Source organism: Crocodylus siamensis, chromosome 6 (genome assembly GCF_052110815.1).
Source record: "Crocodylus siamensis isolate JL-2025a chromosome 6, ASM5211081v1, whole genome shotgun sequence".
NCBI classification, from domain to species: domain Eukaryota; kingdom Metazoa; phylum Chordata; order Crocodylia; family Crocodylidae; genus Crocodylus; species Crocodylus siamensis.
In genome coordinates, this window is record NC_143400.1 from 57,604,997 (window position 1) to 57,627,211 (window position 22,215).

The 22,215-nt window shown below is 41.3% G+C and overlaps 1 long non-coding RNA gene across 1 annotated transcript in view; it reads left to right on the plus strand.

Annotated features, from left to right (window-relative positions):
- The first annotated feature begins 3,266 nt into the window (after window positions 1–3,266).
- LOC149862870 (uncharacterized) overlaps window positions 3,267–22,215 on the plus strand; it is a 263,605-nt gene continuing 244,656 nt past the window's right edge. The window contains exon 1 of the long non-coding RNA XR_016442906.1: window positions 3,267–3,333. This is a non-coding gene — a long non-coding RNA (uncharacterized LOC149862870). The remainder of the gene's footprint in view (window positions 3,334–22,215) is intronic.

Here is a 22,215-nt window from a genome sequence, read left to right on the forward strand (position 1 = left end):
TAGTTGTAAAGAATAGAGATTTAGTGGAGTTATAGGTCCTGAAACAGGGTTGGTAAGCCCTTTAACCACAGCAATCAGAATGTGCTGTTTTCTTAAATTAGGTAGGCCATTTTGTTGCCTTTGAGCTGGAGGTTTTATTCCTGTGTGCATATTAAAAAATGCTCCAACAGAATGGGTCAGGGTTTTCTGCCTGTCATGCAACAGGTGCAAAATCTAATACAGTAAAAACCTTTTTAAAAGTTTCTTTATTTTGACATTCAATTCATTATTTATTTGGCAGCGTTATAAACTCCCATACTTCCATTACACTTAAGCTACAGTGTTGATATTTAGGAGGGTTCTTAGACCCAATTTCTTACCACAATACAAGTCTCAAGCAAAAGAATATGACAATATAATTCATAAATATTATCACAAATATATAGAGGCTGAGATTCTGATCCCATGATGTGAATGATAGTTTTCCCAATATATTCAAAATAAAGTGTTTCAAAATGTTTCATTTCATAAAAAAGTTAAAGGCTCTCTCCTATGTCCCAACTATGACAAAACCAAAACCTGAAGTCTCATTTTTCCAGAGCTAGTAATACTAAACAGTGACCAGCTCTACTTTTATCAGCTTAGCTTGCATCTATTAAAGAAGTAAGGTTTTTTTTTTAATGTCTGTGGTTCCCACTGCTGTTCTTCAGAAATAACAGAATGATCTGTAACAAAGACAAAGCCTATCTGTGTAGGAGAATCAGCTCTTTTCAGGAGCTGGTCCTATATTATAGAACAAACTCTCAGATGACTTGGAAACAAGAGCTGGACAGAAAAAATTCTGACAGATATAGTTTCTATCCGAAAATAGCAGTTCTACAAAATCAAAATATTATGAGGGGAAACTCAGTTGTGAAGATTTTTTTTTTGTGGAAACCAGGCAAGTTGTCTAATTGTGGGACTCCTAGGCCACATCAAAATGAGCAGAGACATGTGCAGTAGGGCTGTGCACAGTTTCGCTGGCAGTTTCATTTTGATGCCGTTTTGACTTGTTTTGAGCTCAAATCAAAACAAAACAGAGAGCTTTGAAACAGCCTTGAAACAAAATGAGGCAAGCCGAAACATTTTGAAAATTTCAAAACGTTTCGAAGCTCAAGCTGGGCTTGCCTGCAGGGAAACAGAAAGTAAAGAAAGGAGAGGGAGGGGACTAGGGGGGAAGGAGTGCTCTCATTATTGACAGTGTAGCTGGCCAGTGACTGTCATCCTTTCCTGAGGTCTCTTCCAATCCCAGTGCTTTGAGGGAGGAATGGAAAAACTGCATAAAAGGCAGCATTGTTTGAACTGCCCTGCTTTCTGCCTTGGTGTCAGTTGAGTGAGGGTGCACCTTAGCACACAGTATCACCCACCCATGTCACAGGTTTTGCCTGTCAGCAGCTAGAGGTGCAGGGCCCCAGAACCCAGACTCCCCCTGCACCTATCTCCTTGACAGCTGGCAGGCTTTGTGGCTCCCATGCCATGCTATGCAGGGGCTAGCATATCTGCAGTTTTGAACCCACTGTGCCTTAACACATACACGTGACATGAGTTTTGCTTTCAAGACTTTGAGGTGCTGTTTCCCTGAAACACCTGCATCTATCTCCTTGAAACGTGGCAGGCTTCATGCCTCCTGAAGGGGCTACCATTCCTGCAAGTTTAATCTATATCAGGCCAGAAATGACAAAGTTGTAGCCTGTTTTGAGCTTCTCCATTATAGTTTATGGGCGAAACATTGAAAAAGCAAAACTGTTTCGATGAAATGAAACAGATCGGTGGTTTCGAATCAAAACAAAATTCAAAATGAAACACTGTTCTGTCAAAACATCGAAATGCAAGTTGAAACAGAATGGTGGTTTTTCGCACAGCCCTAATGTGCAGCATGCGGGACTTGACCACGAGAGATCCTGGGGTGAAAAAAATCAATGGCAAAAAAAAGTGCTGTGCGGTGGGCATGTGGTAGCAGTGCACACTGCCCAAAACCAGAGGCTGGCCTGCCAGAGCCATTCTCCAGCTGCCAGCCAAGTTTCCTGCTGTAGCTGCAGCCCCAGGAAGCCCTCTGGACCCCTGGTAAGGCTGCTAAGGCCTCCTCTATCCCACCCAGAATAACTTCCCATGTGCTAGAGCACACATGGCACAGGCATTCCCCAGGGACAAGTACCAGTGGCACAAGGTATGCCACTGCTACTTGTCCTCTGGGAAAAAAATGTCTGCACTGATCTGGACATGCCCCTTATGACTGTTCCTGACTTCTTCAGAGCAGATCAAGTAATTCACCAAAGACTTAGGTCAGAACAGGGAGCCAGCTGATCTATTTTATTTAGGGAAGAAATCCAAAATTAATATGTTGATTCTTTGCAAACAAATACTTTTTGAAATTTCCTTTTCATAGGATATTTCAGAATTTCTACTTCTTGTTCTGAACTGGAATGACAGTTCTTTCTAAAATGTCAGAATTCTTCATACAATGGAAATTCTGAGTTATGACTAGCTGAGAATCACAAGCACTGTCACCATCACCAACCATCATATTTCACTCCAGGTGCAAAGCATTTTCTTCAACTTTGAATTAGCTTTCTAAAAAAATGCCTATTATACCTAACATGCAATTTATTTATTTTTTCATTCTGTAAGTGATTTCCTTGCCTAGGAATAAGCAGCTAGGAATGAACCCATGTGACATACTCGTTGTGTTGCTTGGTACTCTATTGAAGGAACCATTGTGATGCATGTGGTGTAAGGCCTAAATATAAAATATGTACCCTAAAATGCCATAGAATGAGCTGAGTTTGGAGTGTCACTTCAGATGTCAATGTCATTGCTTTGGTTGCTTCTTGTCGTCACAACTCTAATATTCCATGAAAAAGTAAGTTCTGGCTATGTAGTGTTAATGCATTTTACAGTGTGATTGATTTAACAGAATGTGCTGAAATACAGTTCAGCACAACTCTCCTAACAGCAGAAATTGAAACTAGAGAAAGACATTTAATTTCCCGTAGACAATGTGTGAGCAAAAGCAATGACTTCCGAGGCTTCCTTTTGTTAATGTTTTGTTGATTGGTTGTGGGTTTTGATTTGCAAAATAGAGCAGTATTATAATGATGAAATCGTTAAGGTTCAAGCCTCTTATTGAAGTCCCTGACAAACCCTGTTTGAGTTCAGTGAGAACAGTATTTGTCCTGAGGACCCACTTAAATTAGAGGTATTTTAGTTACAAGCAAAGGACTGTCAGTGTTTTCTTAACTTAAAGAAAGGAACTTTTCAGCAGCAAAGTTATTTGTTTCAGTTCCTGTTTCCATTGTCATCAGATCAGTTTGGCAGGTATGTCTCTATGGTGGCTAAGACCAGCATTTAGCTATTGTTTTCTTGGCACTGAAAATGAAATGTTCACTAAAGTCAAAGCTGCTGCGTGATTCTCAGTGTTTTCACACTGAGGAGTGCAGCTATTTTTCCCTAGCAGGGAATAGTGGAGGTTATTGAAATGATCTAAAGAATTTGCAAAAGGAAGAGGTTTTGCAGGAAAGTAGCCAGTAGTATAGTAAGATCAAGCTTCCTTGTGTATATGTGGTTTGTTCCATACTGTGATATGCAGTGAATCATAAGTATGCAGAAGAAAGTTGTAGCTTCCACAAACAAAGGAGGTTCATTTGCTGTGTGGTTTCCTTAACAGCAGTTCTATCACCTCTCTCACATATGTATGAAAAGTCTCTCCATCTTTTCTTTTCCTTTTTGCTTTCTTCAGTCTTGTGCTTTACATCCCTATGTCCCTATGAGTTCCATTAGTCACTCTCATTATGGAAAAAAATATAGAACTTAATATAGATGAAACTAATAGATTTTCACAGGAATATAGAATAATTTTTATTACTCTAAAATGTATGTGCTTTAACAAAGAATCCTATAAAATAAACAAGGGATATTAAGTTTACAAAGCAAAGAACTGTAAATGGAGGCAAGTACCTTTGTATGCTAATGGGCAAGTCATACAGGTTGGGATTTGCCAAGAGGCCTGAAGGCAACTGACTTACTGAGAACTAGTCACCTACAGCCTGGTACAAAAAAAGGACTCTGAAACCTGAAATAGGACTTGGGTGGCCTTTAGATGTGAAAGTTGAAAACTACAGTCCAAAAATCCCTATTTAGGGGCCACCTATGCCTGGAAGTGACTAAACTCATTAGGCACCTTGATTTTTTTTTACCTGAAAGTTCCCTAGGAACTTGTTGTTATGTTTCTGTGCATGAACCAAAGCACATATAGAAAAGGTTCTATAACTATGTTGGCCAGAAAAGAAGGACCAAAGAAGCTGTGTGTCATCTGTTAACCAGCCAGGAGGAACTCTTAACCAAAGATACAAAGAAGGTTGAGCTAATCAACAGCTACGTTGCCTCAGTCTTCCCAAAAAAATTAAACTGCCAGACACCTAATAGGGATCATCTGAATAAGGAAGGTTCAAGCTAAGAGAGGAGGTAACAAAAGAGATGGTCAAAGAGCTTTTGTTTGTTCTGAATTAATTAATGTACTGGATGAGCTATATCCCAGGGTCCTCAAGGAACTGAGAGCTCCACATTTTAAAAAGGATGTGGTGAACTTAGAGAGGGTCTAAAGGTTGGCAACAAAGATGATCAAGGGTAAACCATACAAGGAGAAGCTGAAGGAGCTAGGCACGTTCAGCTTGTGGAAAAAATGCTTAAGAGGGGACATGACAGGAATCTTCAAATACCTGAAGGCTGCCATGAAGAAGAGGGAAAACACCTTTATTTTTGCTGCGGAGAGGAGGATGCATTCCAATGGATGGAAGTTGCAGCAAAATAAATTTTGATTGGATATCCAGAAAAAAACGTCTTCACTGTTAGAGTAGTGAGGCAGTGGTATAGACTGCCTAGGGAAGTTATGGACTCTTTATCCCTGGAGGTATTCAAGAAAAGATTGGGCAGCCACTGGTTGGGACTTGTCTGGAAGTAGTTATGCCTATTTTCTACCATGGCATAATTATACTAGGGCATAATTCTACCATTTTATTCCCTTCCTTGCTGCTCCCACCTAGTCTTCCCTCCCCTGCTTCTTCTGCTATACACTTCTTCCCTCCCCTTCTTCTTCTTCTGCAGGGTGTTTTTAAGCCTCCCTAGAGGAACTGGCTGTTGGCTAAAGCCAAGGCTGGGACTTCAACTGGAGTGCCAATTCTTCTGCTAGTTTACGGTGTCTTGACCCTCCACTCATGATCAGACTGATCACCATATTTGGGGTCAGGAAGGAATGATCAGATTGGTATGGAGTGTGTGTGTGTGTTTCGGTGGGGGGGGTGGGATTGCCTTCCTCTATAGCTGGGGGCATTGCCATCTCCCCAAGACTTCTTGAGTATCAATTGACAAAATGTTATAGAAGCAGGACATTGGCTGTTACAGTTTCCCTGCTTTACTTCTGGCAGGTTGGGTATTAGGTCTATGTTGTCTCAGGATTGAGGGTAGTCTTATGTAGAGTTTACATTATGGTTGTATGGGATGGTTTGGACCTCAGGCAAGGTATTGGACTAGATGACCTCTGGAGGTCCCTTCCAGCCCCATTTTTCTATGACTCCATGATTCTCTGGGCAGACAGCTAAAGCCAGAAACTGGATGAAGGGGTACTTTAATCCTCTAAAATGCAAAATCCTATAGGTGCACTTGTTGGCTGAGAAGCCATAGTGTCTCCTGGACTGTTTAGTTAGTTTTTGTAAGGAAGTTGCATAAGTTACACTGTTTGAGTAGGTCAGAGCATTCTGGACTTACTGACACTCTCACTGTTACACTGGAATGACCTACATAGAGTGGTCGAGCATGCCCAGTGTGTCCAGAGAGTAAAACATTTTGGTGCAAAAGTGCTGCAGCCTGCTCTCTAAGGTAATTGATACTTTGATAGATACTTGTGTGGATTTGATTGGATCAAAGAGTGATTGATGGAACACCAGAAGGTATGATTGGCCTTCATGATGATTGACAGAAATGGTGTGATGGATTAATATAAAAATCCAAAAGTCCAGTGTTGTGTGTTTGAATGAGGCTCAAGTGTTGTTCAGATGGGCTTAAATCATGTGTGGCTGGAGGAGCAGCTGGCTGTGACTCAGGAGTGTCTGCATCAGGTACATGCTATTGTGGGTGAGAGCTAGAGGGCCTGGGAGGCCAACAGCTATTCCTTGCAGATTGAGAGTGGGTGAGGACCCATGTGTTGGTCAATACCTCCTCCATTGTGTGCTGTTATTTGTGTGTGAAGTGAGGGTCTAGATGAGACTAATATCTCCTTGGTTGATTGTGTGTAGAGTAAGGGCCTGGGGGACCAAAATCTCCTCTGGTGTTCATGTAAGTGGTGCTGCCTGCAGCTGTGGCAGGGGAAGAGCTCATAATTGCTCTCCAGTGCCATTTTGGGTAACTGGGGATAGTGTTGATAATGTATTATTGGTACTTGTATATAATTGTGAGTATTGTTGATTACTGTGGTGTTGTTGTTTAATACACTTTTGTTATTGTTGATACCTCTACCCAGCTGTTTGTCATTAATTAATTATTTTATTGCCTTCTCAGTCTGGGCTGTAGGAGTGGGTTTGGCAAGAGTTTAGGGCACCACCATTGTGCAAGAAAAGTCTTTTGATGTAATTTGTAAGGATTAATGACCCGTACTTGATGTGATTTTTCTCTCATGCAACATACTCATGTCATCCCAATACACACTAATTTAACTGGACTTCTCATAAAATACTGCTTAAAAAAATGCAGCTTCCAGAGCAGATTTCCACCTTCTCTGTAATAATCTAGTGATTTATAGCATTCAGGTAGGAAAAGTATTTTCTGTTTAAAATTCATTAGATAAGAAAACACCCCCAAATCAATCTGGGAGCAGAACCCAGGATACTCCTCCCATTTGAGTGCCCGAATTACTAAATTAGAGCCATGCCCCTTCTTCTTCTCCCCCTCTTTCTTTCTAGCCCAATCAATCTTTCATTCTTTCTGTGCAGTGGCACAACTTCAACAGGAGAGGTGGGGTGTATTCTTTATCCATTACACCAAATAGTTTCATAGTCTGGGCACTCAGTAGGGAAGTTAAAGAAGTTAGAACACCCTGAAGCGGAGGGGCCCTTTGAATCAAGGCTTCCCACATCTTGGGTAAGTGGTCTATTTTGTAAGAGGCAGGCTACCTACTTCAGTAGCCCCATTTTAAAAGAAAAACAGGGAGCCTTGCTCAGTTCTTTCAAATAACTGTTGTAGGTACCTACCCTCAGGAGAGGATTCCAGGCAGGACCATGTGCGTGGGGCTCTGACTGCTCTGACATAGGTCACGTTCCTGCATTTAGAGAACTATGGATTAGCTCTGGATGCCTTCACACTCAGACCACATCCAGATGAGTGGAGCCACGTGGTGCCATTCTGTTGTTCTCTGTGCTCCAAGGGAGCAGTGTGGAGGGTTTTTTGACCCCTGGATATCTAGGGGTCAAAACTGCAGAGAAAAAAAATGGAGCTGTGCACATGGCAGCCACATGTGCCACCCAAAGCCAGAGCCTGGCCAGCCAGAGCCACACTCTGTTGCTCACCAGGCTCTAGGCAGCAGAATTACAACTGCTGCAGCCCCTAGAGGCCCCCAGGACCTCAGGTAATGCTGCTGGGGCCAGCCCAGTGCTGGCTCCTGTCTCCCCTACCCGACTCAGGATAACCTGCTGAGTGCCAGTGAGCACATGGCACAGGTATTCTCTGGGGACAACTAGCAGCAGCACAAGGTACACCAGTACTAGTGGTCCCCAGAGAATTAAATGTGCATGCATGTCTGGATGTGACCTCAGATTATATTTTAATTTATTAGTTAATTCATTAATTTATTTTTGGGCACTCATTTCAAGCACTTAACTATCAACATTCAGTGCAATCTAACGCACCTAACTCTGGGTTTTGGATTCTGTGCTAGGAGCATTATAGTTCATTACTTATAAGAACCTCTTAGTGGATTTAGACTCTAATTTCTGTAGGTCACTGCAGATCCCAGCCATAATGCCTGGGTCTCAGATCCAGCCCGTGAAATGAGGATAAAATCTTTGTTCGCATAATAAAAAGTCTTTGTCTCAAAGGGTTTGAATTGGCATATGTACAGCACCCTACACAAAAGAGCCCCAGTTTTGTTACTGTAAATAACAAAAACCCAAATCACCAATGTACATTATTTCAAATAAGGGGTGAGACAAAGCAGGAACTCAGGCTCTGTAGAGGCCTTTTTATCTGTAGTTTGTAGCTGTTTTTTGTTTTTAAAAAAACATTTACATTACATTTAATGCATCATGACTAGCTGTAAATGAACTACCATGCCTATGGAGAGCCAAGTATGTTTCTGTCTCCTTGGTCTGTTTTAAAACACGATACTTCAGTTCCTGATGAAGGAAAAACAGGATGGAAAAAAAGTTGCTCCCTCAAGAAATACTGCAAGAGATTTAGAATGCTGTGCCCTTGCCCCTCCCCCACCTCCCCTTCATGATGCCACAAATGATTCACAACCATCTCATCCACAACTGAATGAGGGGAGAAGGAGGAAACCAAGCCCTCAGTGGGTGAGTCTATATGGGTATTTACTGTGCAGTAATTTACTGCACAGTAAATGGATTTTTAGGCCAGCATCTACATGAACAACCATTAAAGTGCAGTAACACTGCGTGTGTGGAGTCCCAAGTCCCTACAGTTAATCCCAAGTCATTCCACACACACAGTGTTACTGCACAGTAAGGCAGTACTGTGCAGGAACTAATTTGGCGTAAATTTTGTACTGGCATCATGCAGGTATCAAATTTACACCCAAGTCAGCTTAAGTCGACTTAGTTACTGTGTAGATGTGCACCTGTACTGCTCAGTGATTTTTGATTACTGCACAGTAACCTAAACTACTGCACAGCTATCCATTCTCCTTTTCTCTCATGCAGGTATGCAGTTTATTAGTCTGCTTTAAAAGTTATTGGATGGCTGTAGCCAGTATAAATCTGTGTCCCTGTAGAGAAAACAAGGCCACAGTTTGTTGTTGACCTCAGGCATGTGTATTCTTTCTTTCATGTGAGGGTCTGGATAAGCTCCAAATGAAATAATGCAACTAGGCTGGGTTTGGGTTGTATCAACAGGATTTACTCCTATATTTTATAAAGATAGGATGTGTCAAGTTTGAACACTGACTTGTGAAGAGGCTTCAGAAAGCTGACCCAAACAGTGCATCAGGGAAAATGCTACTGCAGCAACTACAATAGAGTCACTAGGATAGACGGAGACTCTTTATGTGATGTAACACAAATAATCTCGGATTTATTGATTGCTAAAACCATCCCTTAGGTTTGCTAGCTAGCATGGTGAGCATATATAGAACTATGTATTTTCACATAAGTCAATACTTACTGTCAGTAATTATGATGACACTGGATATTCATACTTGCTATGTAAAAATATTACATTTATTTTTTTAATGGTTTGCTTTTGAATTTAGTGATTTTTGCGGTAGTGAGTTCCACAGCTTAGTTCCACAGGTATAATGAAGTTTTTTATTTTATCCCTTTTGACTTTTCTACCTTTCCATGTAACTGAGTGTTCCCTTGGTCTTGTGTTATGAATTTGTTTTTCTAACTACTTTCCCTATGTTATTCATTATTTATATTTACTTTTAATTCTGCTACCATGTCCAATATTAGTAATCTCCTGTCCAAAGTAAGCAATGCCAGGCTTCCCAACCAATTTTCATATAAGAATTTTTTGTGGTTTTTGATCAGTTTTGCTGTTCTTCTCTGATCCTACACACGTTCAGTAATAACCTTAAACTGGGATAGCCAGTACTGTATGCAATCCTCAGGGTAAGCCAGTATCATAGATTCACATAAAATGCATAATATTAGTTTTGACATGATTCTCCATTCTATACTTTATGCAGTTGAATATTAATCTTTATAGAGGATGATGTGTGGCCAAATATTGCTAGTGTTTTATATTATGATGAAAATCAGATTTTGAATATAGCTTTTTTGTTATTCTAACTTATTTATATTTAATCCCCTATCTTTTTTTCCACTTGGAGTAAATAGGCAATCATTATGAAGCTTTTAAATTTTTTATTAGGTGTTATCAACTAGATAAGTGCTTTCTTCAATTATTAAAAACCTAAACTTTCTCTCTTGACTTTTGGACCAACTGTACAGACATAAAAAGCATATCCTAGGCAATAACCAGCAAATACCAATAAAGGGGAAGCTTCTGCAATTGTTCTTCAGTTCTTAACAGCAGTTCTAGCCCTGTTTGTTCCTTAAGGTTCTACTCATGGAAATGAACTCACAATACATGATTCTTCCTCTCCCTCTGTGAAAATGAAATCAGGTACCTTTATGATCTGACATAGGAGAGATATCTGGTGATGAAGATGTGAATCCACAGAAAAAGGCAGGGCTGGAATATTCTCCCACATTTTCCCAAGTATACACAGCAAAACACAGAAAGGCTGTGTTTAATGTAGGCAGTAGAGTCCCCTCTGCATTAGGGCAACCACTTTCCCAGGGGCATTGTCCTGTGGCAGAGCTGAGGAGCCCTTACACGTTTATAGAGGCAAAACCTTCCACAGTGGTTTAAGCAGGTATCCAATATACTAATCAGTCTTGAGACCCATGAGATTTGTGACCTAGCCTCCAGTTTCTTCTGAAGAATGGAAAATTATTTCTTCATAATGGATGAATCCAAGCAAAATCCATAAGGAGAAACCTCAAAGAATTTCCTGGTTCTCTGTTTTTCTCTATCAGTGGGCACAAACCTGACTGTTAATATGGATATCAGGACTTGGTCCAGGAGAAGTATCATACTGGGATAAATGAATTTGCTGGTCTGTGCCTCCTTGTGTTATGTCAAAAGGCTTAAATGTTTCTGTAAACCCTACCATAGTACAGTTGTGTATAGAGGGAGGAGGGGAGTGAGGAAGAAGGGGACTGAAATCTTTTATGAGTACAGCCAATGATCAGATAGCCCTTGCAACCGTATTCCATCTGATATAATTGAAATGTTTTTATTTATATCTAATCCTTGAGTTTTTGAGGTTTAACTAAGCTATTTGCTGCATAGTACTAACAAACAATGTTAAAAGGCATTGTGGAGTCAAGCACTCAGAAATTAGCAAATGCCTGAAAAAAGATTGTCTATGCAACCTTATTTTTCACCCCTTTCCTTTGCATGCATGTATTATATTATAATACAGAATTTAATTACATAATTGCATAATACTTTTTCCGTGACATTCCTGGCTTTTTCAGTGCTACTAGCCAAACCTATAAATATAATGTGAAAATGAGTTCCTCAGGGTAACTGTATGGTATCAGTTAAAACAAAAGTCTTGGATTGGCAATTTTATGACTCCAGCAATGATTTTATACCACGCTGCTTCCACCCCCAGAATCACTACTCATCCCCACGCTCTGGTGCTCACAGTTGCAACCTGCACTATGCTGCCTCTAAAGCCCACCCTCCTGCCTTAACTTCACCAGCCCCATTACCCAAGGAAGACCACTGCTGCCCAAACACTGTTATAGGCAGCTGGGAGGCAACACCACCAGCAACACATGGCTGGGGAAGGGGGTTGGGGAAGGAGCCACAATGTGCTGAGAAGAGCTACCATTGGGGTGCTGTGCTTCTGCTCAGACAGTAGATGGGACTACTGTTTCCAGTCTGTGCTTCAGCAATGCCTCCAGCTCATTTTCTGATGACAGTGATTTGATCACCAACATGCTTATACAGAGTTGATTTTGCAGAGTTGTTTTTACTTTGTGATTCATAGATGGAAGAATTTTCTTACAGGGTTTACAGCTACGCATTTTTAACTTGGTTATTTATGATGTGTCCATAAATTTCTGGACAGTTGGCAATCTTGCCAGCTTTCCAAGGTGCTGAGCATCGCTAGTATTTCATAGTCTACAAGCAGATGTCACACTTGTCCTAATGGAAAGCAGCAGTCAACCACTTGTTAAACCCCAGTTTGAAGGGTGATGTGTGTACACACCTATCCTGGGACTTTCCCATTACAGGAAAAACACAAACACAAGCTGCCCTGTGATAAATGTGATGTGTGTTCCTAGGCATAGATTTAGACCTCTTTAACAAGCGTGGACAAAGATTTCTTCAAAAGTTGACAAGGCAGGAGTGGGAGAAAAGGGTGGAATTTTATGAGAGGTTTTTATTTTAAAAACTTAACTGCTTAGCATAGCAGTTGTAGCATAACACCCAAATCATAAAAGATCTGTGGGATAATCCTGAACCTTAGTTAATGGGATGGCAGTGAAAAAGATTTAACAGCATAAAATTAACATAGGATAGATTCATATCTCATAGATTATTCTAAGTGTATATATCTATATATAAAGCTTTTGTTAGCCAAAGATCATTTTATCAGATGTTGTGAAAGGACTATCCATAAGCAGAGAGATATAGTTAGCTGTGTGAGTGCCTTGTTAGATGTGCTCTGTAAGCCAAACAAATGTTTGTCAGCTTAGTGTCGTTTGGCTTAGTCCAGCAGTCACTTGTTAAGGTGAAAAACCTGCTTTGACTGTCCTTCACCAGTACAGCTGTGACTTGCCACTAGAGCTTTGGTGAGCAGGGATTTAACTAGGAGAAACTCACTGTTCCCACCTGGCAAAGAGCAGGCCCACCACCATGTCAGTTTCAGCAAGGCCAGAGAGACCGAGGAAGCAGCTTTTCTTGCTGAAACTGACACAGCAGCTCCAGACTGAGAAAAGGGACAACAGGCTTAAACCCTGACAGCCCTGTTCTCAGCACAGAGCCACCATGTCAGCTTCAGTGAGCCCAGAGAACTCCGGGGCTGCGCCCCTGAGACATGCTCACTCTAAACTTAAGCTCTGAGCAGCCCAATCCTTTTTTTGTTGGCGCTCAGGTGGTGCTTGCCCCCTGTGCCACCACTGATGGGAGTAGAGCCGGTCTAGGCAGCAGTGGGAGATGCTATAGCCACCAGGCATTCTGGGGAAAAAAAAAGGTCGGGTCCCTCAGAGCATTCTGGGATACTGGAGTACTTCAGTTTAGGTAGAATAGCTGTTGGAAGTGGCCACATGGTAATGGAACAATAACAAAATGAGGCAGATTGACCATAATCCTGCCCTGGAGTGGCATAACTCTAAACCAAATAATGTGTGCTTCTAACCACTTAAAAGGTGTTAATGTGCAGCCAGTCCAGGCGTTAAGAGGTCCAGAAGCTGCCTAAACTTACCGTGTAAGACGGCTCTTAGTATGAAGTCAAGTAGAAGAATATTTTCCCCCTATATGCTATATGGATACACAAGAAGCCTTTTTTGTCTTATGTAAGCTTATTATTGGCTTCAGCCAGAAGATAAGCTATCAGCCTCAAAACTATTAATCATCATCTCATGAATGTGAGTGATGTAAGAATGTAACCTTCATTCTATCTGCTTCTAAAATGAGCTGGAAAAGAGGGGAAGTGAATTGTCTTGGATGGGGTTGGGCATTTCTCTCCTCTTGGTCTGCTTCTGAATCAGCATAACTAAGCAAGCTTAGAATTGGAATTAAAATCATCTTCCAGCCCATAATATTTATTCAATACTAAGATGTAGTGCTCATAATCTTTTCCATATAACAGACCATTCTAAGATTCTAATTTCCATCAGTCTTTTCTACAAACTTTTGCACTAACCGTTTGCTATTAGCATTGCATATTCCGTCTGATAAAATGTAATTTTACTAGTGAAAACTTGTTCACTTTCAAAACTATTTATATTACCACTGGGACATCTGAGTTTGCTGTATTTTTCACTGTGCTTATTTCATTTTAAAATGAATTTCATAAATAGGTACAATACCCTACTGTGCACAGTTATTATGCCAATATAAAATCTAAACATCACAAAGCCAGTTCCAAAACCTAGGCTGTCATTGATCCTTCTCAAACAGATAAAAAAAATTGTCCTTTGCCTTAGCTTTGTCTTATGCCTGGCTTTTAAAATTTGTCTTTAATATTTCTTTCTACCTCATTAGAGGGTTAAATAATCCATTAAACAATATGTTTTAAAATCCATTCCAAATATGAGAATACTCTTTAAAAAAGGAGTCTCACAAATCTAACATGTACCCTCAACTGATACCTCACATGTGAGTTAACAGCCAAATTAATAGAAAGTTAGTCTGCAGTTTCATGGAGCTGGCTCTTATGGCCTAATTAAAGGTAAAAATCAAGACAACCAGGCTTTCACAAATTAAAAGTCTTCTTTTATGTGCTGCAGAAGTGTCAGCATTATTATAAAGACTAATTAGGACATTTTACAACATCCTGGTAACAGGGGGGAAATGATATTGTTTGCAACTTTAAAGACTATTAAGCAACTACCACTCGGGGTCAGATATTTTAAGATGCCTTCACTGCTTACCTGCTGTTGCAAAGGAAATATTTTATTGTCTCATAAGAAGAAATGAGCATTCTGAAGACTTAAATGCCAGCCAATAATGGGCAATAGCCTATTTCACAAAGTTACTTAAATGAGTGCCCTAGAAAGACAGGAAGGACTACCAGAAAGATTCAGCTTCATATTGTTCACATCAAGATTGTTCATCCAAGTCTATTCATGTGGCCAAATCCTTGATTATGCCAGTGGAAATTTGAAGTACATGGGCTAAGACCTAAGATACAGGGATGGCCTTAGGTTGTATCTGTTTTTTTTCAACACCTGAAGGACATATATTGCCTGAAAGCATGTTTAACATCTCACCCAACTAAGATACAGAAACCATTTGAGATTGGGAAAGACTCACCCAAAGTAACCACTAGCCTAGTGCTCAGAGCACTTAGTTGGGATGTGGGTAGCTGCTTCAGCCTGGGTCTCCCATATCCCAGGTTGTGCTCTGACCATCAGATAATACAGGTATGGTTTATCTCTCTCTCCTTTAGAGGCTTTATCCTGATGCAGAAGAGGTACTTTAAAAAATTTTTTTTTTTACCTTTTTTAAACTCACACTTCTATAGAGTGAGAGAACAATTTTCTGCCTAGTTCTAAGGTCTAGTGTATCTAGTGTGTGGTCCTTGGAGGATGATGAAAATTAAAAGCCTGGAAGTATGGGGAAGTTTTGTTAGAACTTTCAGTTGCAGAAGAGGCATATTTGATGTTTCTACAATCAAGGTCTTGAATTGTATTAAAAGAAAGAAAGCAATCGGACATAGAATGGTGGACCTGAAAATAAAACAGTTAGCAAGGCTTCTCACATCCAGGATAAACAGAAAGAACAGATCAAATATATTACTATATCCAAAGTATACTCATCGTTTCAGTTCATTTCAGCTCTGTGATCCTTTATGTGCAATCTCCCACTCACCAAAATGCTCCTATAATCCTTTTCTGAGAACCTCTATAAGCAGAGGGAAAGCTGAAGTGAATCTAATCTTTTGTTCACTGGAGAGCAGGTTCACTGACTCTTGAACAACACTACAGTCCTATCATACATATTCCTATTTTCTTTTCTTTTATTCTTTTTTTGCATTTGCTATGGCTATTTTATTTTTAACTCATACAGAGCCTCTACTCTAGAGTAAAAACGCCTTATAGTTTTTCCAAACCAAAATCTCTTAAAATTGGCATGGAGATAAATAACACATGCTGCAGGCACCCATTAGTTATTTCTACAATTAGTGGAAAAATGCCATAACTCTTTCTAAAGAGTTATTAGGGGCATTTCTGCAGGAATGCAATCAATTGTTGCATCTATGCATAGCTACCTAACTCTTGGAAAGCCTTTTTAACTTCAGCTTTTTGTAAATTCTGATTATACTTCAGAATTTTGACATAAACCTAGATTTGAAAAACTTGCTTGGTAGGTATGAGGGTCTAGTTCCTTTAGCTTAAGTAAAGCATCATTTATTTAACTTGACTGAGGATCTGACCTATGATGTTTAGTTGTGCATCTTTGAAAAACCATTTGAAAATGAAGAGCTCAGGAAAATGCCTTTCACTGAGCACAAGTTGATATAGCTCCGTTATATCTTTCTAAAGTATACGGTATTGAAAGAGTTTCAGTATACACCAGCCCTTCTACTTTCTAGTCTCTTCTATACACCTGCCTTACCTCCTGCTTTTTCCTTGGATCCTACATAATTACAGCTTCTCTTCATCCAGCCCCATCCATAGATTTCAGTTTCTGAGCCAGGTTTTCCAACTTTCTGAATTCAGCTTTTCCAGCATCACTATCTTAGAGGACATCAGTGCAATGTAAAGTAAGCTGATTTTAAACAAACTAGGCTGAGTACATGGCAGCATGCTCAGTGTATGCAAGAAGTAGAGAGAATGCAAAGCTCCCTAGTATGCGCTGAGCTGCTTCTTCAATGGCTATACTACCACATAACTTAAAGCTTGCTTGAACATGTCTACACAAGCTGCAGACATACCCTGAGTGCTGCCATTTCCCTCTCTCCCCAGGTGCTCCACTTGGCCAGTATTTCAACCATTATAATAATGTGGTGCCTACAACATGGATGCTGACAGATGTGCAGCTCCCCAGTCTAACTCATGGCAATTCACAAACAGCTCCATGTGTTAAACTGACCCAACAGACATTGGCTGTTGGATCAGAAGGGTGGGTGATTGAGTTCTACTTTGGAGCTCATCTGGGGAGAGAGGCTTCATGTCTTCAGTGTCTGTCCCCTAGCCCTGCCCTCACCTCCAAGCTGTCATGCTGTCTCAGGATGGGAGGGAGGGAAAGCTGGGGAGAAAGGTCCACTCTGGGGTTTCTCTACCCTACTCTGGTGTATGTGTGGGGGGGTGTGGATTGGAGGCCCCACCTTGGACAGGCTCCAGTCCATCTGTCCTGCCCTCCAGGGCTGGCTGACCAAACCCCAGACTAAACTCACTCCCCTCTCTTCTTCCCTCCCATTCTGTGGACCATACCAGGAGCAAGGCTGGACTGTGTCAGCTCAGCTCTGCTCCTGGTACATGCTAACAGATGTTAGTGAAGGTGCTCCACTTCTAAGTGTCTTCATCTGAACCCTCATATAATGAAGGTTTAGATTGTGACATCATAGGGCATTTTTAAAGCACTGTGCAGCTGTGTATTTCTGTCAGCGCACAGCTGTAGAGCACTTTCAGTGGCTGATCACATGACAAAACATAGCATCTGTCAGCACCCCATGTTCCTAACTGCAGTTCCCATGTGGCTATGCCCCCCGATTACTAATCTCTCACCCCATGCTTTTCTACTCTAACATCTGCTCTAGATCCTGCTGCTTGCAGTCTCTTCCTATCTTCTGCCACAAGACCCCATGCTTCCTAAACTGTACTTTCCCCCAGCCAACTCTTCTACCTTCTTTTCCATTAGTTATTCACCTGGGATCTCAAATAACATTTACATACTTCTATCATAAGGTTCTGTGGTACAAATATTATATTATACATTGTCAAGTAGCACACATTATAGCTTCTACCTCATGATTAATTACAGAAGCCAATGATAGTTATGAGAAAAAAATCACCTTATCACTGCATGAGTTTTTTACTCACTGTTTTAGCTGCCATTTTGCCACTGGATGGGTTTCATTTTGAGTTTCTAGAAACAGGAGTTCATAATGTTTTGAGAGAGAAGCATGGCTATATGCTGAGCTCAGCCCAGCATTGTACCACATAAGCTGTTCAGATGTTACAAACTGTAAACAGACTAAACCACTGTGACCGCTCTGATTCCTGATTAAAAGAATCCAAACCTCTAAACAGCAAGGGTTGCTGAATTAAGATAACTATGGTAGTTAGTCATTGCTTATCCCACATCATCTTGATGCATCAGATCCTTGTCTTAACCACATGCTGCTTGTGGGAGAATTGCTTTGTCATCTGTACTTTATTACTAACAATTCAAAAGTAATGTTGAATCCTCCCATATGTTGTTGCAATTGTTTGAGGGTCCATTCCAACTCCTAGTAGGAAAGCTCCCATTAATTTCAATAGATGCTTGACTTGGCTTTTATGGAAAATCTTTGCTCTCTACTGATGTAGAATGGATTAAGTTTGTTCAAGTCAACAGAATTGCTCTGCATTTGCACCAATGGACATAAGAGGAATCTTTGACCTTGAAGTAACAGCCTTATGATTAGGGAAGTAGCAAGCTGAAATAACTCATTGATAAAGCAAAAAAAAAAAATGCACATTGGACTGTATATTTTACATTTCAAAACCAGAAAACAAGCAACTAGAAAGGGCCTCCCTCCACCCAGCCTTTGTATTTTAGCTGCTGATAGGTTTCAGCTGTCCATCATCCAACTCTTTTGTACCTCTCAGCTCTGAATTATAATATTTCTTGACTACTAATATAATAGTCCATTGGAATATAATTTAAAGTTTGCAGGCATTTAACAAAATATAAATGCTTTGGCACAATATATCTTGCTTTTAGTAAGCAATTTTCATGCCTTCAGAGAGCAACTAGTTATGACAAATAATTTAGGTGTAGCAGGATTTTGCCTGTGGGTGAAATCCCATTGTCAGCCAGTACTGTTATTAATGTAGTTGAATCAATATAATTCATCCTTAACTTTGCAAGCTCTTTTAGTTTACACACCTTGGAAAGAAAACAGAAATTTATACACGTGCTACAGGAGTGAGGGGTAGGGTGCTTTAGTTAAAGCATCTCTCAGAGCTGCTGTAATTAAACTGTCCAGAGAATCAGGTATACAAGCATCTCTGCACTGAAAAATGCAACTGTAGTTAAAGTACCCCACTGCCGTTTTTCAATGTGGGAATGCTGATGCATGCTCCAGCAAACTCAATTAATTGAGTCTGCTCTGACACGCTGTAATTACAATGCATCGGAGTAGCCTCACTGCATGTGTATAGGCACCTGTGGTCAGTTCACTACTCTTTCTGCAGGGGAATGTACGTGTAGTTCTTATTAGCTCTAAATGAGAATACTCTTGTTCACTGAGAGACTGAAAGACCTCTTTGCATTGTTAATGTTTAAATTTATTGCATTTTTAAGGTATAAGCCCTCCGCATTTTTCCGCCACTACTTTTCATCCCCGGATTTCTTCCTTTTCCTCCTCTAATTGTCATTTAGTGCTCTCAGCACAGCAGCTGACCCAAGCTATGGGAGTTGTTCCCAGAGTTCAGTTTAAAACCTTGCAAACTGAGGGAAGTGAGATGAAGGACCAAATAACAGTTGAATAAAATCCCAGGCACTGGCTTTCAAGCCTCTGTTTGGTAAGAGAGAAGAATGTACCAACAAGTCTCTGCACAAGGGAGGAGGAAGTACTACTTTTCAGTGACTCATCGTGTGAGTTTTTGGTAAGGCCTAACTCATGCACTGGGTAATCCTTCAGTAGAGCACAGAAAACCAGTAATGCTTTTTTTTTTTGCAAATACGGATTTGAACAAATCAGTGCTTGTTTAACATTCAGAGCTCACGTTGAATTTGCACTAGTGTAATGTAATGATCTAAAATCAGTGATTTATACTAGTGTGGAATCAAAATAAAACTCCCTTGATTTCTTTGTCTTTGGAAAGTCTATTTTGCACTAATTTGTGGCATGTACTTTTTTCAGTTTCCAAGTAAAATACCAGCTAATGGAGTGAAGACAGTGAAATCTAATAAGACTAATTCCTAATGATTCAGAATCAGCCCATGCTACCTACTTTATTCAGATACATTGGTTACAAAATAAGAATTATTATTTGTGCTATATAAGTGCCCACAGGCCCCAGTTAATATCTGTCAGTGTTGTCAATTGCCATTCATAGCAGCATGAGAAAATGGCTGGTCCAAAAGGCATGTGATCTTAGATGAGGCAGACATCTGGCCCAAGAGGGAAGAGGCATAGAAAAATGAATGGTCCAAGGAAATGCAGCAAGTCAGTGCCAGAGTAATTGGAATAGAACCAGTCCTGTGCCCTATGCATTCAACATGCTGCTTGTGATAGGGAAGTAATAAAACCATAATGCTGCTTGTCTCTCCCTTATACAACCAAAATTGTGTTAATTAAAACACAGTGAAAAATACATTTTAAAGTACATTTTATGTTGCAAGATCAATGTGCAGTATACTGAATGTCTGGCCTAGTGATTGCATCATTGAACCCACATGGAGAACAATAAAATTCTTAAGTTGAGCTGTCAGGTAATTTCCTGATGAAACTTTTTATCTTTTTCCATCAGCAGGCTATTGATTTGACAAAACGGAATCCTTCTGCTTGCTGCTCCAGAAGCCCCAGTTCATGCTTATGTGTTCAGAACCTCCAGGCCACATGAAAGGAAACTTGGGAATCCTGGCTTGAGCTGAGGTTTTCAGGGTTTTCTAAGCATCTAGTTTCATGACAGGAAGCGTGGAAACCATGGGAGCCTCCATCAGTGCAGAAGGCTGCTTGGAACTAGAGTTTCCCAGTGTCTCGCATCTTGGGAAAACTTATCAATTTAATTGCAGAAAGTCAAAATTCATTCTGGAAAAACTGAGCACTCAGCAAAACAGCGTTAAGCAAAACCCATTTCCCCATAGGATTTAATGTACATAAATATAATTGGTTCCACACCACGTGCTGACCCAGACCCCCACTCCTGCGGCCCCACCCTGGGCCCTGCCAGCCCAGGCCCTATGCTTCTGCTGGCACTGGCCCTGCTGCTCCTGGCAAGGCACTGCACAGGCTCTGCCAGGGAAAGCATCAGCTCCTCCTGGCCTCGTTGTTCTGCTGCCGTGATGGCCCCTGCCGGCTCGCACCTGCTGGCCACTGGTGCAACTGTACACAGCCCCAGCTTCGTCACCCACAGGGATTTATGATGAGAAGGCAGCGGGTCTGTGGTCAGTGCAGGGGAGACAGCAAGGCCACCTATCCACCAGTGCCTGTACCCCACTCTACACAGCAAGGGCTCCCTCCAGGGTACCGGGCACTGGGACTAGCCACTATTGCCAGATCGCTGCAGGCTCAGGACGGTGTCTGTGCCCCACGAGTGAGTGTGTTAGAAATATTATTAAAAATGCATTATCAATAGCTGTTAGCTCCTATCAATAGTGTTGTCCTTTGCCAGCCCTCCTTGTCTCCTTAATGAGAGAGGGAAGGGGGGGTTAGAAACTGAAGGAAAAACTCCAAGAGCTCTCTTTGTTCTGCAAATTTACTATCTCTTTGTTACACTAAATCACACTTTCCTTGATGGCTCCCACGGTTTTTAGGCTAAGATAAGAATAATTGCCATTTTAGCCTTGAAGTTAAACCCTCCATAACCTCCAGTGCTTTCTGGGCAAGCGCAATAACCTAATACATATTAAACCTATCCGCCCCGCATACTTAAGTAGTTAATTATAATACACATGGGATGCATGATCTGACGTATTCTCATGCATGTTTGTATGAACCGGAAATGAGTTGTAAGAGTTCCTGTTTCTGTACACGTGCCAGAAAAGAGGGGATAAAAGCCTGCTAATGATTGTACTCAGGGGCAGAGGGTTTTGATCTTTTGTCTTCTCCCTCTGACCCTATTTGCAAATATATACCTTTTGTCTCACCAACAATGTGTGCCTAAGGATTTGTTATTCAATGAGCCTCCAAAGAAAACGAACCGAGAGAGAGTTTTTTTTACTTCAAGTGCATGACCACAGTGGAATGGGTCACAGGCTGCAGCCCTGGAGGTAGGCAGGGGTGCTCTGCAGGCTTGGTTTCCCTGTGGGCTGGGGCATGGGGCACTGTGCACATGTCTTTGAGCACTGGCTTGCACAGGCCCAGGCCCTGCACTCCTGCCAGGCCTGGCCTTGGGCCCCAGGCTCCTGCTGCCCCACCAGCCTAGGCCCTGCACTCGTTCCCCCTGTCCACCTCTTCTTGCTGCTGTTCCTCCCCACCTGCCAGCCACTCCAGCACCACGTGCCAGAGCAGACCCTGTGCTCCTGCCACCCTGCCCTGGGCCCCACCAGCATGGGCTCCACACTCACACTGCCTGGCCCTCCACCCACCCCTTCTTGCTGCTACCACTCCTCCCCGTCCGCTCCAGCACCACATGTCATAGCGGACCCTTGGGCTCCTGCCACCCACCCTGGACCCCTGCTAGGTGCCACTCACTGTTTCTCCCCACTCCCATGCTGAGGGTTATAATGAAATGTGCTGAGTATTAAGTGAAACCAGATAGGTATTTTAAATGAGTACTATAGTGAAACCAAGGTAAGTGAAACTGCATTAAGCAGGGGTTGTCTGTAGTGTTTATCCTTTTTAAATAATAC